Below are 15,043 nucleotides of genomic sequence, written 5' to 3' on the forward strand. Positions count from 1 at the left end.
CTGGGAAGACAGCTGACCACACCTCCACCTGGGAAGACAGCTTTATGTGTACTGACCTGGAGTACATTAGCTGACTGGAGACACACACACGCCCAGCAGCACAATCCCCCACACCTGAGCAGGAAAGCTGCAGATCATCTGTAGTACAACAGATCTTAGGGGACAGACATGATAGATAGTTTGTCCTAAATTCAGTGATGCACTATCTTAGTTCTTGTTCTTGTCTCTGTCTCCTCTTGTCCTCGAGAGCAACCTAGCAAGTGCACTCAAAGGAGAGGGCAGCTTGATATGTGATATACCTCTAAGCTCTGCGATCAGAGGCTAGAGTAGACGACTTGTCAATATGACGGACTCAAGGGACTTCAGAGAATCCTTATACCTCTCCTCCGTTTCAATGACCAGTTCTGAGCTCACCGTACAGCACTATCTTATGCAGACGGTATTTCTCAGAAGTGGTCATTGAAACTGAGGAGAGGTATAAGGATTCTCTGAAGAAGTCCCATGAGCCTGTCATATTGATCACAACAAGTGGTAGTGAAGCCTTGATGCCCGGCTGCATCTTCAACATCATGGCTTCTTTATCGGTGATTTCTGCCTGTTTGAGAACTTCAATGCTGGTAGTCAAGTTGTACCAAGGAATGTTAAGAATGGTGCAGAGGCAGAGCTGATGGAAGTGTTTGAGGAGTCGTAGGTGGTGACGATAGATGACCCATGACTCGGAGCCATATAAAAGGGTTGTCAATATGACAGCTTTATACATACTGATCTCTGTGCTTTTCTTCAGGTGTTTGTTGCGCCATACTCTCTTGTATACTCTGCTGAATGCACCGCTTGCTTTTGTCAGTCTCTTGTCAATCTCTATCAATCTTGGCATGTAAGGGGTTGCTACACCACAGGTAGCTGAACTGCTGGACAGCCTTCAGTTCTGACTCGCCAATGGTGAAACAGGAAGGATGGTAGTCTTCCTGAGGTGATAGAGAAGTACTTCTTGGACCAGTTGTTACATTATCTTAGTTTGGGCCTCCAGTCTCCTCAGGTTAACCAGGTTACCATCAGTGCGGTATCAAATGTAAGCACCACCTAGATCTGCTGTGGCTTTCTGAAGTATCATACTGAAGACGATAGTGAAGAGGGTTGGTGCAAGGACACAGCCTTGCTTAAAACCACTCTGTATTGGAAAGGCCTCTGAGAGTTCATTTTTATAAGTGACTCACCCATGCTGGTCTTCATGCAGTTGGATGATCATATTAAAGAATTTTGAAGGGCATCCCAGTCGTGCAAACATTTGCCACAGGCCATTCCTATTAACGGTATCAAACGCTTAAGTGAGATCAATAAAAGTTTCTTTGAAGCTTTCGGAGAACAAATTCCATGTCAGCGGTATTCCTAATAGCTCTGAAGCCACACTGACGCTCTGGAAGGATTTTTTCAGCAATGGTTGGGATCAATCTATACATGAGAACCCTTGCAATGATTTTTCCTGCAATAGAAAGTACAGTTATCCTCCAATGGTTGGAGAAGTCTGACTTCTTCCCTTTGTTCTCAGGATAGGTGTATCAATAATACATAAGCAAGGGTGCGTCGTTTGAGACCCCCACTGAACATCTGTTTGCTACGTCAGTGCTATTGTGCCCTACACTGATTTCTGCAGGAAGCAAACAGCGCCGTTCTCACTGTAGTGGCCAGGTTTGGTATTGCAGGCCAAGTTCTCATTCATGTCAATGGGAACTTTGCCTGCAATACCAAGCCTGGCTACTGCAGTTGGAATGGAGCTGTCTGCATCCTACAGAAATCAGCTCAGTGCACAAGTCTACCAGCTAGATAGCAGATGATCAGTGGTGATGGACCTCAACCGATCTCCAATTGATGATTTATCCTGAATATAGGCAATCAGTAATTTACAACTGGACAACCCCTTTAAGGTACCTCTTCTCATTAGCTTAGGTTTAAAATGGAGTTTGCAGTGTCCAAGGTGCTGCTCTGTGTAACATTCTGCACTGGGCATCTATCGAGTTTTTAGCCTTGGGAAGGATCGATAGATGATCCGAAAGCTCGCTGTAACATCATGTATTTTTGTTAGCCATTAAAAGGTATCATATCTACAAGATTACTTGGTTCCTCTCACTGAGAACAATCACACTTTGCTCCACTGGCTAACACGCTACCAAAACTTTTTTTCGGACTCTAGCAAGAAATGCCTATTATCACTGTGATTTCCAACATGCGATAGCCAATGTGATAAATAGTAAAAGTGCATATCAATTTATTTACCTAAAATGATATTTTTGTGCTAAATAATCCCTCTAAAGAGCTGGCCACTAGGGGTCTCACTTCCTGCTAATTTGATGTCCACTGCCTGTTGTCATGTGAAGTCTGTATATGGCAAATGGTGGGGGAAAATTGTGAATTTTGTTGTTTGCCCATGTGAGTCCATCTATGTGTGGGAATAAATGGCCAAAGAGTCCTCACTGGCTAAAGAAGAATTAACACTAGGATCTGGCCTTAGAAGAAGAATGTATATGTAAGAAGATTTTTCTTTGAGCTGCATGTTTCTCTAAAAAAAAAAGGGTTTTTAATTGTTAACGAATGCAATTTGTTTTCTTACCCAGGAGTACGAAGAAATGTCTGAGATCCCTCACTGTAATTGAATGCAGACCCTGAAAACATTGTACATAACATGTGAGGCATACATAGCAATGTGTGCTGTTTTCAGGTATCTAAAGCCTAAGGTTGACTCGAAAACACATGTTTGTGATTCGTAAGAAAATATTTTAACGAGGTTAAGTCAACATTGGTGCAACCTATAGAAAGATGTTATTTCCATGACCGCAACAGTTTATAGTCCTCCTAAATGTGGAAAATGACTGTTAAGAGAGAATTGGTATTAATATTTATTCTTACTTAAAGGGAATCTCTACCAGTTAACATTATGTAGACTTCAGGTCTAAAATTTTATGCTAATTCAGTTCATAATAGCATCATCATAGCTATCAGGGCTTTGTTTTTGTTACACAGCTCCATCACCATCCCTTTCATAAATGTAGAGTTAAAGGGGTTGTACCATACCAAGATCTAAAGTTATCCCATATCCACTGGGTAGGAAATAACTTTATGATTAGTGGGGGCTCGACCATTGGCCCCCCACCCATCCTGAGTACAAATGTCCATGCAAAATTGAGTGGAGGACGCACATACATGCCGCAGCTTCATTCATTTCAATGACAACATCGGAGAATATCAAGCACTCATACTCAATCATTTCCAGTGCTGCCATTGAAATAAAGAGTGCATCCTACACTTTATTGATGTGGGAACTATTAGGACCCCTGTTGTAGGATCGGGGGAGTACCAGTGGTCAGACAAAATAGGTGATAACTTTAGGTTTTGGTACACACCCTTTAACAATTTAACTGGTGGCTTCCTTTAGGCACCAGTAGAGGTAGTTCAAGTTCAAGATATAACCACTGTGTAGTAAGCTCCTAAGCGTCCTCTAGTGGTGGCTGCAGGCAGACAGAATTTCATACTCTAAGGCCTCCTGTCCATCGGTGATTCTTCATTGCATTTCCGCGCCGATAATCCGCATGCGTATTACGCATGAAACGCTTTTCATAGGATAACTAAGGAAAGTGCAGCCCGATGAACACAAGCGAAAATCCACAGCGATTTTCCGCTTGTGTATAAAAATCACAGCATGCAGCAATTTTCCATGACTTTTCACGATGAACCTACCATAATGATAGGTTGATCGCAGAAAATCATGATGACTTTAAGAGTTCTCCCGTGGCGGAAATCCGCTTGCGTTAAAACGCAACCCCCGTGGACAGGTGGCCTAAGTCTATGCAGGAGATTTGGAATTCTGTACCAAACAAATAAAGCCTTGAACCCTATAAAGATACAAATGCTTTAAAACGCCTCAATTTTTCCAGTTTTTATTGCTATTTACACAGTTAAATGTCTCAAATATATTTTGAAATTAAAGCATAGAACAAATAAACAACATAAGATGAATAAAATTAATGGATTGACTTTGTTTCACCTAATTCAATCTAGATTTTCTTACTCTTCAAGGCAGCCGCCTCTAGCTGATATAACAGCTTTACACAATCGAGGCATTCTTTCTACAATTGCATTCAGATATTCTTCCAAAACTTCTTCTCAACATTGTCACAGAAGTTCTGACAAATGTGCTGCACTCGTAGGCTGCTTTACTTTCACCCTTCTGTCCAGTTCATCCCAAACAAGCTCAATTGGGTTTAAGTCTGGAGACTATGAAGCCGATTCCATTCTTTGAAGTCTACCGACTTCTTCTTGTCTTGTCAAGTAGTTCTGACATAACATAGAAGTATGTTTTGGATCATTGTCGTGCTGTAATATCTACCCCTGACCAACTAGGCGCACACCAGAGGGTATTGCATGGTGTATAAAAATGTTGTGGTAACCCTTTTTGCCCAGTGTGCCAGTCACCTGTAGAAATTGCCAACTCTGGAACCAGCAAGAGCACCAGACCATTATGCTTCCTCCTCCATGTTTGACAGTTGGTGTCACACACTCAGGAATGATTCTTTCACCTACTTGATGGCACCTAAAAACCTGATGTGATGGACCAAAGATGTCAAATTTTGATTCATCAGTCCATAAGACCTTCTTCCACTCTTCAGTAGTTCACTGGAGGTGCGGCTTGGCCCAGGAAAGTATTTTTTTATTTTCCAATCTTAGCAGTGGCTTTCTTACTGATACTCTATCTGTCAAACCTGCAAACTGAAATCTCTTCACAGTTGCAATGGAAACTTGTGTATTTTTTGCTGTATTAAGTTGTGCTTAAAGAATTTGTGCTGTGAGGCGCCAACCATCCAAACCGTTGACTCTCAAAAACTTGTTGTCTGATTTTGTAGCAACCTTTGGTCTGCCAGACATAGTAACATAGTAACATAGTATGTAAGGCTGAATGAAGACAATGTCCATCTAGTCCAGCCTGTCTATCCTGCTGTGTTGATCCAGAGGAAGGCAAAAAAAACCCCAAGGGCAGAAGCCAATTAGCCCTTTTGGGGAAAAAATTCCTTCCCGACTCCCTAATGGCAATCAGACTGTTCCCTGGATCAACCCCTAATAGTTCCTACCTGCCTATATACCCGGATGGACAATTAACCTAAGATTTATAACCTATAATATCCTTCCTCTCCAGAAAGACATCAAGTCCCCTTTTAAACTCCTCTATTGATTTTGCCATCACCACTTCCTCCGGCAGAGAGTTCCACAGTCTAACTGCTCTTACAGTAAAGAATCCCCTTCTATGTTGGTGATGAAACCTACTTTCCTCTAATCGTAGCGGATGTCCTCTTGTTACTGTCGTGGTCCTGGGTGTAAACAGATCTTGGGAGAGATCCTTGTATTGTCCCCTTATGTATTTATACATCGTTATTTGATCACCCCTTAGCCGTCTTTTTTCTAGAGTAAATAGTCCCAATCTGGATAGCCTCTCTGGGTATTCCAGTCCCGTCATTCCATGTATTAGTTTAGTTGCCCTTCTTTGAATCCCCTCAAGCACTATGACATCTTTCCTGAGCACCGGTGACCAGAATTGTACGCAGTATTCCATGTGAGGCCTGACAAGTGCCTTATATAATGGAAGGATAATGTTCTCATCCTTCGTCCCTATACCTCTTTTAATGCACCCCAAGACCTCTTCCTGCTAGAGTTTTCTCCAGTTTCCAAGTGCCTTTTGAGGGTATAGGAAGCTGTACTGATTGCCACCTGACCTGCTGTCACAGACTATCAGTCGCAACAACGTCGAGGCATGGTTGCCTCAACACAGGCCAAGGACTTGTTGCCTTGTTAAGCAGGTTAAGGGTTAAGGCACCATGTGCAGAGTTCTGTTGGTGCTGTCTGCCTTTGCTGCATGGAAGCATGCTGGATTAGCCATGCCTGGGAGTAGGCTGGAGGTGTAGTTTGCTGTTCATTCTGCCAGTGTTCAGGTGCAGAGGGGCTATATATTCTCACTCCTCCTGGTGACCAGTCCTGCTTGTTCCATTCCACAGTGGAGAACTTGGAGTCTGGAGCTCTGCGGTGCTGGGTGTTTCACAACCTGCAGATAAGTAGCTGCTGGTTTCTTTTCATTTCTGTTTTGCTTTGTCGGTGCATCTCTCCTGGGATTCCTATAGGGACAGTCAGGGCCCAGAAAGAAGACCGCTGGTCCGCCTTTATAGAGGCTATGTCCCCGCTTTAGGCAGGAACCCATCATCCTCCCTGCTAGGTTAGGGCCAGGCTTCCTTTCCTCTCCCTGGAGTGGTGCTACCGTCCCGCATAGCGTGGTGTGCAACTATGTATGTTCACTGTCTCTGTGCAGAGTGTTCTGGTGTCGCACAGGCCTTAATTCTGGGTTACGTACTTTGGTTGCGGTGCACACTGTGCTTCAGTGCAATAGTCAATTTTCTACAGTCGTGGTTATCATCACCCTGTGTCCATGCTGAGCTTAGTGCTCATGTGCTGCACGGACGTGAAACCTACACTTCTAATTGTCTGTCTTCTTTGGTCAATTGCTTTTTCATTGCCATTATGATAACAATGTGTTCTTTCCTGAAGAGCAAAGCTGTCCAAATCCTGCCCTAGAGTGTGTTCTAATACAGCCTGTTCCAACACTTGTTATATAAAATCAGAGGGTTTGAAAGTAATCTACAAAAGTTGACAAATGTGTAGGAATAGTTTGCATCCAATTTCAAACCATAATTTGTTTTTGTGCAGCTGTCCTTGTTGTATTCCCTGAAAAAAGTCATTTGGTTAAAATCATACATTCAGGCAATTGTTGTGTTTCAGGTTAAAGTTTCATAATATTTTTATGTTTTTCATGTACTTTTTGAACCTTTGAATCATTTTGCATTATTATTTTTTTTTTTATAAACAATATTTTTATTGAATTTTGGAAACTTATTCAATATAGAAAATAATTATTTCCTAGAACTGTGGTAATGTCAAAAATTAAAAAATGGAAAAATTTAGGTGTTCTAAAACTTTTGACCAGTAGTGTATATTTAAGAAAAATATTGCATCTATTTAGATTGAACAAGGAGTGAATATGCATTTTAAAGATGGAACATTACAAGTACTTTTTATATAGTAACTGCCATCGTATAATTTTAGACTGCATAGCCTTAAAGGGGTTTTCCAGGAGTACAAAAATGTGTATAACACTATGGATGCTTGTACTATAACTAAATAATGATAACCTGATGTACCTGAAGGTGTGTTTTGCACTTTCTTTGCATTCTCTGTGTCCTCCCTGGTTGGGAAGGTGTCACTGCTTCTGCAGGCACCCACCCCATCTTGGAACTGTGCCCATACATGCCCAGTGAACTATCTAGCCGACCCTACGCATCTCCTCAGCTCCAAATCTCACCCAATAAACCTCTTACACCATACTTCCCCGCCCTGTATACCTTTCATGATGAGCACTTTCCTCTTTGCACCTCCTTCAACTCCTGGATATCTGCATGACACCGAGTACCAGTACAGAGCATTAATCCCAGTCTCCAACATATTAATAAAGAGTTTGCTTTTCCTCATATTTTACATGTATTTACTACTATAGAATATTTATCTGTTTCCAGGCTATGGTACATTTATATACAAAGTTGTAGATGTATATAAAATAATTTATTGATGCATGATTAGCTACTGTGTGCTTCGCAGTAGTCTACTAGTCGGGAGGGGTATTGTCTCTCCTTGGGGAGAGCATCTAGAAGGTGAGTGAGGAGACTTATTAGGCCATACATGCTCCTCTGGGTAATATGCTAATAAGGCAGATGGAACAATACCTCTCCCAACTCACCTCACAGGCCTCTCACTAGCCAAGGGAGAATCCTCGTGCACACTGATGAGGCGAAAACACCCCGAAACAGCTGTCTGTGTATGGATTCTGGCTTGATTTTCAATTCCCAATCTTTGTTAAGACCCGTATAAAGGGTTGTACATTGATTTGAAGGAATGCTGCCATCCAATAAGTGGCTCTGCTGAGGTATTGTTCCATCTTTTTTATTTGCAACGGTCTACTAAGGACAGCTGTGCCAGTAAACAGGCCTGAGCTTCTCCATTATTAAGCCATATGACCTTTATAAAGGGAAACCACTGGGGCTGGAAAACTTGATGAAATAATGGGTCATGTGATCACTCGTCCATGTCCTGGGATCCAATTTGTAAAGCAGCTTTAGGGCAGGGGCAGGGAGGGAAATTACCCCTTTAAGTGTAATTCTTAGCATTTTATTGTAGCCCCTGTCTGATTGGGGTAGTTCTCAGTAACAAGACCCCTTATTGGTTTGACTAAGGGGACCCCCACTATGAGTTCATGTTGTCCAAGCTGGTGAGCTTCAGCTGCTGTAATGGTAATGGCTAACAACTTGTCTTTCATTGAGTGTATACAAACAGTGAGCATGACTTTATGGCTGACTCTATTTTGAGGAATGAGCGTCTGGATATTGTTGCATTTTTGTCAGAATAAGCAGAATGAGTGTCTTTTTATGTGGGAAACTCAGGTCATTTTTATCATGCCATTGTGTGTGAATAAAGAATTTCCTAACACGTCCACAGATTAACACCACAACGCTGACCGGACTGAGAAATCCTGCAGCTGCCTTTCATTAGCAGTAACCGCAATGGAATGAATAACACAAAAACACATTTAGCCTCACATTTTAATGCGAAAAAGTAGTTTGTGCCCTAATTGAAGGACGTAGCCATATAGGAAACTGTCATTTCCCCCTAAAAGCCAAAGTAAAAATAGCTTTTGAATTAAATGGGAAGTATAGACTCTATAACAACGCTGTAGAAATAGATAACAGGTGCATTACAGAACCATAGCCGTCGTTTGAACCTATAATCATACGCTGGATGATCTTATGGTCAGGAATAGTTAAATATGAAAAAAAAGATCAGGATCTAAGCTCTTCATGGAAGCTTTAATAAGAACTATTAAAGGGGTTGTCCAGATGGAAACTATTGATGGCCTACCTGCAGGATAAGTCATCAATAGTAGATCAGTGAGTATCTGTTGCCTGGGACCCCTACCGAGCAACTGTTTGCCAAACAAGTGGATTTGTAAAATGAGCTGATTAATGCAGGAAGTAGACAGCTCCGTTCTCACTGCAGTGGTCAGGCTTGGTACTAGAGGCAAAGTTCCTATTGAAACTAATGGGAACGTTGTAAAAGCAAACCTAGCTGCTACAGTGAGAAAAGACCCGTCTGCTTCCTGCATAAGAAGAACAGCCTTGTGACCAGATGATTTTTGGGAATCCTGGGCAGTGGATCTCTGCTCACCTTCTACTGATGACCTATCCTAAGGAGAGGTCATCAATACTTTACAACTGGACAACCCCTTTAATGACTGGAAACAGTGCTTAGTATGTGAATGTTTTATGTCTCTGTATAACTTCCTCAAGTTGTACAGAGAGGTACAGTCTAGCACCTATAGACTTCTACTGTAACTACAATGACTCTGATTTCATACAGCGGATTTATTTTTAATTTTATGAATTGGGTAAGGGGTGCTACTAGCACCAGGCATCCGGGTCCTAAGCCCTAGTACTCTGAATACCTGGGCAAGTACTGCTAACAACTGTATCTGTAACATCTGGATGTAGATACGGTGGAGCAGGAATCCATCTGCAACCTACTCCAACGCTCACTCTGCTATCGGCAGCTCGGTGTAGGCAGGCATCATGACGTCACTTCATTGCACTGGCCTGCACTATGGTCCTGTTTTGGTGTCTTGCAAGCTGCAGGCCCATAGCTAAGATGCCAGGATCGGTTCACCAACACGGTGCTATAAAGTGACATTACCAATATCAGGGGTCTAGGGTCACCAATACTGAGCGGGCAGGGGGCGTAAAGGGGGCACTACTAAATTGTTCAGAGTAATATTATATAGAGACACTAATGTTTATGACAGGACACATTATATGGAGGTAGGGCTGATGCATCAAGGGATCCAGGCTGCATAATGCACATTCGTTATAGGGAATATCTAGGAGCCTGGTTTCATTTGTGTTCTGGATCCCCTCCATTCTGTTGAATCCCCTTAATTTATAACATCATAAAATGGAATTACTAAATCAGATTTTTGGATTTCTATGCTAACTAGGTGTCTAGGCCAGTGTGGGCAGTGCTGTGTTTTCACTCAAAATCCAAGCTGATTTTTACATATTTTTAGGATAAACATTTTTCTCTGGTGAAAACATAAAAAAATTCCAGTTCTCTTTTTTTTGTTGATTCAAGGATTTTATATATCTTAATTAGAGATGAGCGAGCACCAAAATGCTCGGGTGCTCGTTACTCGGGACGAAATTATCGCGATGCTCGAGGGTTCGTTTCGAGTAACGAACCCCATTGAAGTCAATGGGCGACCCGAGCATTTTTGTATATCGCCGATGCTCGCTAAGGTTTTTATTTGTGAAAATCTGGGCAATTCAAGAAAGTGATGGGGACGACACAGCAAAGGATAGGGCAGGCGAGGGGCTACATGTTGGGATGCATCTCAAGTTCCCAGGTCCCACTATTAAGCCACAATAGCGACAAGAGTGGCCCCCCCCTCCCAACAACTTTTACTTCTAAAAAGCCCTCATTAGCAATGCATACCTTAGCTAAGCACCACACTACCTCCAACAAAGCACAATCACTGCCTGCATTACACTCCGCTGCCACTTCTCCTGGGTTACATGCTGCCCAATCCCCCCCCCCCCCCCGCACGACCCAGTGTCCACAGCGCACACCAAAGTGTCCCTGTGCAGCCTTCAGCTGCACTCATAGCCACACCACCCTCATGTCTATTTATAAGTGTGTCTGCCATGAGGAGGAACAGCAGGCACACACTGCAGAGGGTTGGCACGGCTAGGCAGCGACCTTCTTTAAAAGGGTGGGGCGATAGCCCACAATGCTGTACAGAAGCAATGAGAAATATAATCCTGTGCCACCGCCATCAGGAGCTGCACACGTGGGCATAGCAATGGGGAACCTATGTGCCACACACTATTCATTCTGTCAAGGTGTCTGCATGCCCCAGTCAGACCGCGGTTTTTTATAAATAGTCACAGGCAGGTACAACTCCGCAATGGGAATTCCGTGTGCACCCACAGCATGGGTGGCTCCCTGGAACCCACCGGCTGTATATAAATGTATCCCATTGCAGTGCCCATCACAGCTGAGGTAACGTCCGATTAAATGCAGGTGGGCTTCGGCCCACACTGCATGCCCCAGTCACACTGGGGTTTTTTAAAAGTGGACACATGCAGTTACAACTCCCTGTGGACCCACAGCATGGGTGGGTGCCAGGAAGCCACTGGCGGTACATAAATATATCCCATTGCATTGCCCATCACAGCTGAGGTAATGTCATGTTAAATGCAGGTGGGATTCGGCCCACACTGCATGCCCCAGTCAGACTGGGGTTCTTTAGAAGTGGACACATGCAGTTATAACTCCCTGTGGACCCACAGCATTGGTGGGTGCCAGGAAGCCACTGGCGGTACATAAATATATCCCATTGCATTGCCCATCACAGCTGAGGTAATGTCATGTTAAATGCAGGTGGGCTTCGGCCCACACTGCATGCCCCAGTCAGACTGGGGTTCTTTAGAAGTAGACACATGCAGTTACAACTCCCTGTGGACCCACAGCATGGGTGGCTCCCTGGAACACACCGGCGGTACATAAATATATCCCATTGCAGTGCCCAGCACAGCTGATGTAACGTCAGCTTTAATGCAGGTGGGCAAATATTAATTGGATTACACTGTAGGCGAGGGCTCCAAAAAATTGGTGTACCAACAGTACTAATGTACCTCAGAAAAATTGCCCATGCCCAACCAAGAGGGCAGGTGAAACCCATTAATCGCTTTGGTTAATGTGGCTTAATTTGTAACTAGGCCTGGAGGCAGCCCAGTTAAAATAAAAATTGGTTCAGGTGAAAGTTTCAACGCGTTAATGATCATTGAAACGTATAAAAATTGTTTACAAAAATTATATGAGTGAGCCTTGTGGGTCTAAGAAAAATTGCCCGTTCGGCGTGATTACGTCAGGTTTTAGGAGGAGGAGCAGGAGGAGGAGGACGAATATTATACACAGATTGATGAAGCTAAAAGGTCCACGTTTTTGATGGTGATAGAGAACAATGCTTCCATCCGCGGGTGCAGCCTACGTATTGTTTAGGTATCGCTGCTGTCCGCTGGTGGAGAAGAGAAGTCTGGGGAAATCCAGGCTTTGTTCATCTTGATGAGTGTAAGCCTGTCGGCACTGTCGGTTGACAGGCGGGTACGCTTATCTGTGATGATTCCCCCAGCCGCACTAAACACCCTCTCTGACAAGACGCTAGCCGCAGGACAAGCAAGCACCTCCAGGGCATACAGCGCGAGTTCAGGCCACGTGTCCAGCTTCGACACCCAGTAGTTGTAGGGGGCAGAGGCGTCACGGAGGACGGTCGTGCGATCGGCTACGTACTCCCTCACCATCCTTTTACAGTGCTCCCGCCGACTCAGCCTTGACTGGGGAGTGGTGACACAGTCTTGCTGGGGAGCCAGAAAGCTGCCAAAGGCCTTGGAGAGTGTTCCCCTGCCTGTGCTGTACATGCTGCCTGATCTCTGCGCCTCCCCTGCTACCTGGCCCTCGGAACTGCGCCTTCGGCCACTAGCGCTGTCGGATGGGAATTTTACCATCAGTTTGTCCGCCAGGGTCCTGTGGTATAGCATCACTCTCGAACCCCTTTCCTCTTCAGGTATGAGAGTGGAAAGGTTCTCCTTATACCGTGGGTCGAGCAGTGTGTACACCCAGTAATCCGTAGTGGCCAGAATGCGTGTAACGCGAGGGTCACGAGAAAGGCATCCTAACATGAAGTCAGCCATGTGTGCCAGGGTACCTGTAGGCAACACATGGCTGTCCTCACTAGGAAGATCACTTTCAGGATCCTCCTCCTCAGGCCATAGATGCTGAAAGGATGACAGGCAAGCAGCATCGGTACCCTCAGCAGTGGGCCAAGCTGTCTCTTCCCCCTCCTCCTCATCCTCCTCATGCTCCTCCTCCTCAACGCGCTGAGATATAGACAGGAGGGTACTCTGACTATCCAGCGACATACTGTCTTCCCCCGCCTCTGTTTCCGAGTGCAAAGCGTCTGCCTTTATGCTTTGCAGGGAACTTCTCAAGAGGCATAGCAGAGGAATGGTGATGCTAATGATTGCAGCATCGCCGCTCACCATCTGGGTAGACTCCTCAAAGTTTCCAAGGACCAGGCAGATGTCTGCCAACCAGGCCCACTCTTCTGTAAAGAATTGAGGAGGCTGACTCCCACTACGCCGCCCATGTTGGAGTTGGTATTCCACTATAGCTTTACGCTGCTCATAGAGCCTGGCCAACATGTGGAGCGTAGAGTCCCACCGTGTGGGCATGTCTCACAGCAGTCGGTGCACTGGCAGATGAAACCGATGTTGCAGGGTGCGCAGGGTGGCAGCGTCCGTGTGGGACTTGCGGAAATGTGCGCTGAGCCGGCGCACCTTTCCGAGCAGGTCTGACAAGCGTGGGTAGCTTTTCAGAAAGCACTGAACCACCAAATTAAAGACGTGGGCCAGGCATGGCACGTGCGTGAGGCTGCCGAGCTGCAGAGCCGCCACCAGGTTACGGCCATTGTCACACACAACCATGCCCGGTTGGAGGCTCAGCGGCGCAAGCCAGCGGTCGGTCTGCTCTGTCAGAACCTGCAGCAGTTCGTGGGCCGTGTGCCTCTTCTCTCCTAAGCTGAGTAGTTTCAGGACAGCCTGCTGACGCTTGCCCACCGCTGTGCTGCCACCCCGTGCGACACCGACTGCTGGCGACGTGCTGCTGCTGACACATCTTGATTGCGAGACAGGGGTTGCGTAGGAGTGGGAGGAGGAGGGTGGTTTAGTGGAGGAAGCATACACCGCCGCAGATACCACCACCGAGCTGGGGCCCGCAATTCTAGGGGTGGGTAGGATGTGAGCGGTCCCAGGCTCTGACTCTGTCCCAGCTTCCACTAAATTCACCCAATGTGCCGTCAGGGAGATATAGTGGCCCTGCCCGCCTGTGCTTGTCAACGTGTCCGTTGTTTAGTGGAACTTGGCAGTAACCGCGTTGGTGAGGGCGCGTACAATGTTTCAGGAGACGTGGTCGTGCAGGGCTGGGACGGCACATCGAGAAAAGTAGTGGCGACTGGGAACTGAGTAGCGCGGGGCCACCGCCGCCATCATACCTTTGAAAGCCTCCGTTTCCACAACCCTATACGGCAGCATCTCAAGGCTGATAAATTTGGCTATGTGCACGTTTAACGCTTGAGCATGTGGGTGCGTGGCGGCGTACTTGTGCTTGTGCTCCAACACTTGCGCTAGCGACAGCTGGACGGTGCGCTGAGAGACATTGGTGGATGGGGCCGAGCACAGCGGAGGTGAGGGTGTGGGTGCAGGCCAGGAGACGGTAGTGCCTGTGTCCTGAGAGGGGGGTTGGATCTCAGTGGCAGGTTGGGGCACAGGGGGAGAGGCAGCGGTGCAAACCGGAGCCGGTGAACGGCCTTCGTCCCACCTTGTGGGGTGCTTGGCCATCATATGTCTGCACATGCTGGTGGTGGTGAGGCTGGTGGTGGTGGCTCCCCGGTTGATCTTGGCGCGACAAAGGTTGCACACCACTGTTCGTCGGTCGTCTGCACTCTCAGTGAAAAACTGCCAGACCTTTGAGCACCTCGGCCTCTGCAGGGTGGCATGGCGCGAGGGGGCGCTTTGGGAAACAGTTGGTGGATTATTCGGTCTGGCCCTGCCTCTACCCCTGGCCACCGCACTGCCTCTTCCAACCTGCCCTGCTGCTGCACTTGCCTCCCCCTCTGAAGACCTGTCCTCAGTAGGCGTAGCAAACCAGGTGGGGTCAGTCACCTCATCGTCCTGCTGCTCTTCCTCTGAATCCTCTGTGCGCTCCTCCCTCGGACTTACTCCAATTACTACTACCTGAGTGATAGACAACTGTGTCTCATCGTCATCGTCCTCACCCACTGAAAGCTCTTGAGACAGTT

Source organism: Eleutherodactylus coqui, chromosome 13, assembly GCF_035609145.1.
Source record: "Eleutherodactylus coqui strain aEleCoq1 chromosome 13, aEleCoq1.hap1, whole genome shotgun sequence".
Taxonomy (NCBI): domain Eukaryota; kingdom Metazoa; phylum Chordata; class Amphibia; order Anura; family Eleutherodactylidae; genus Eleutherodactylus; species Eleutherodactylus coqui.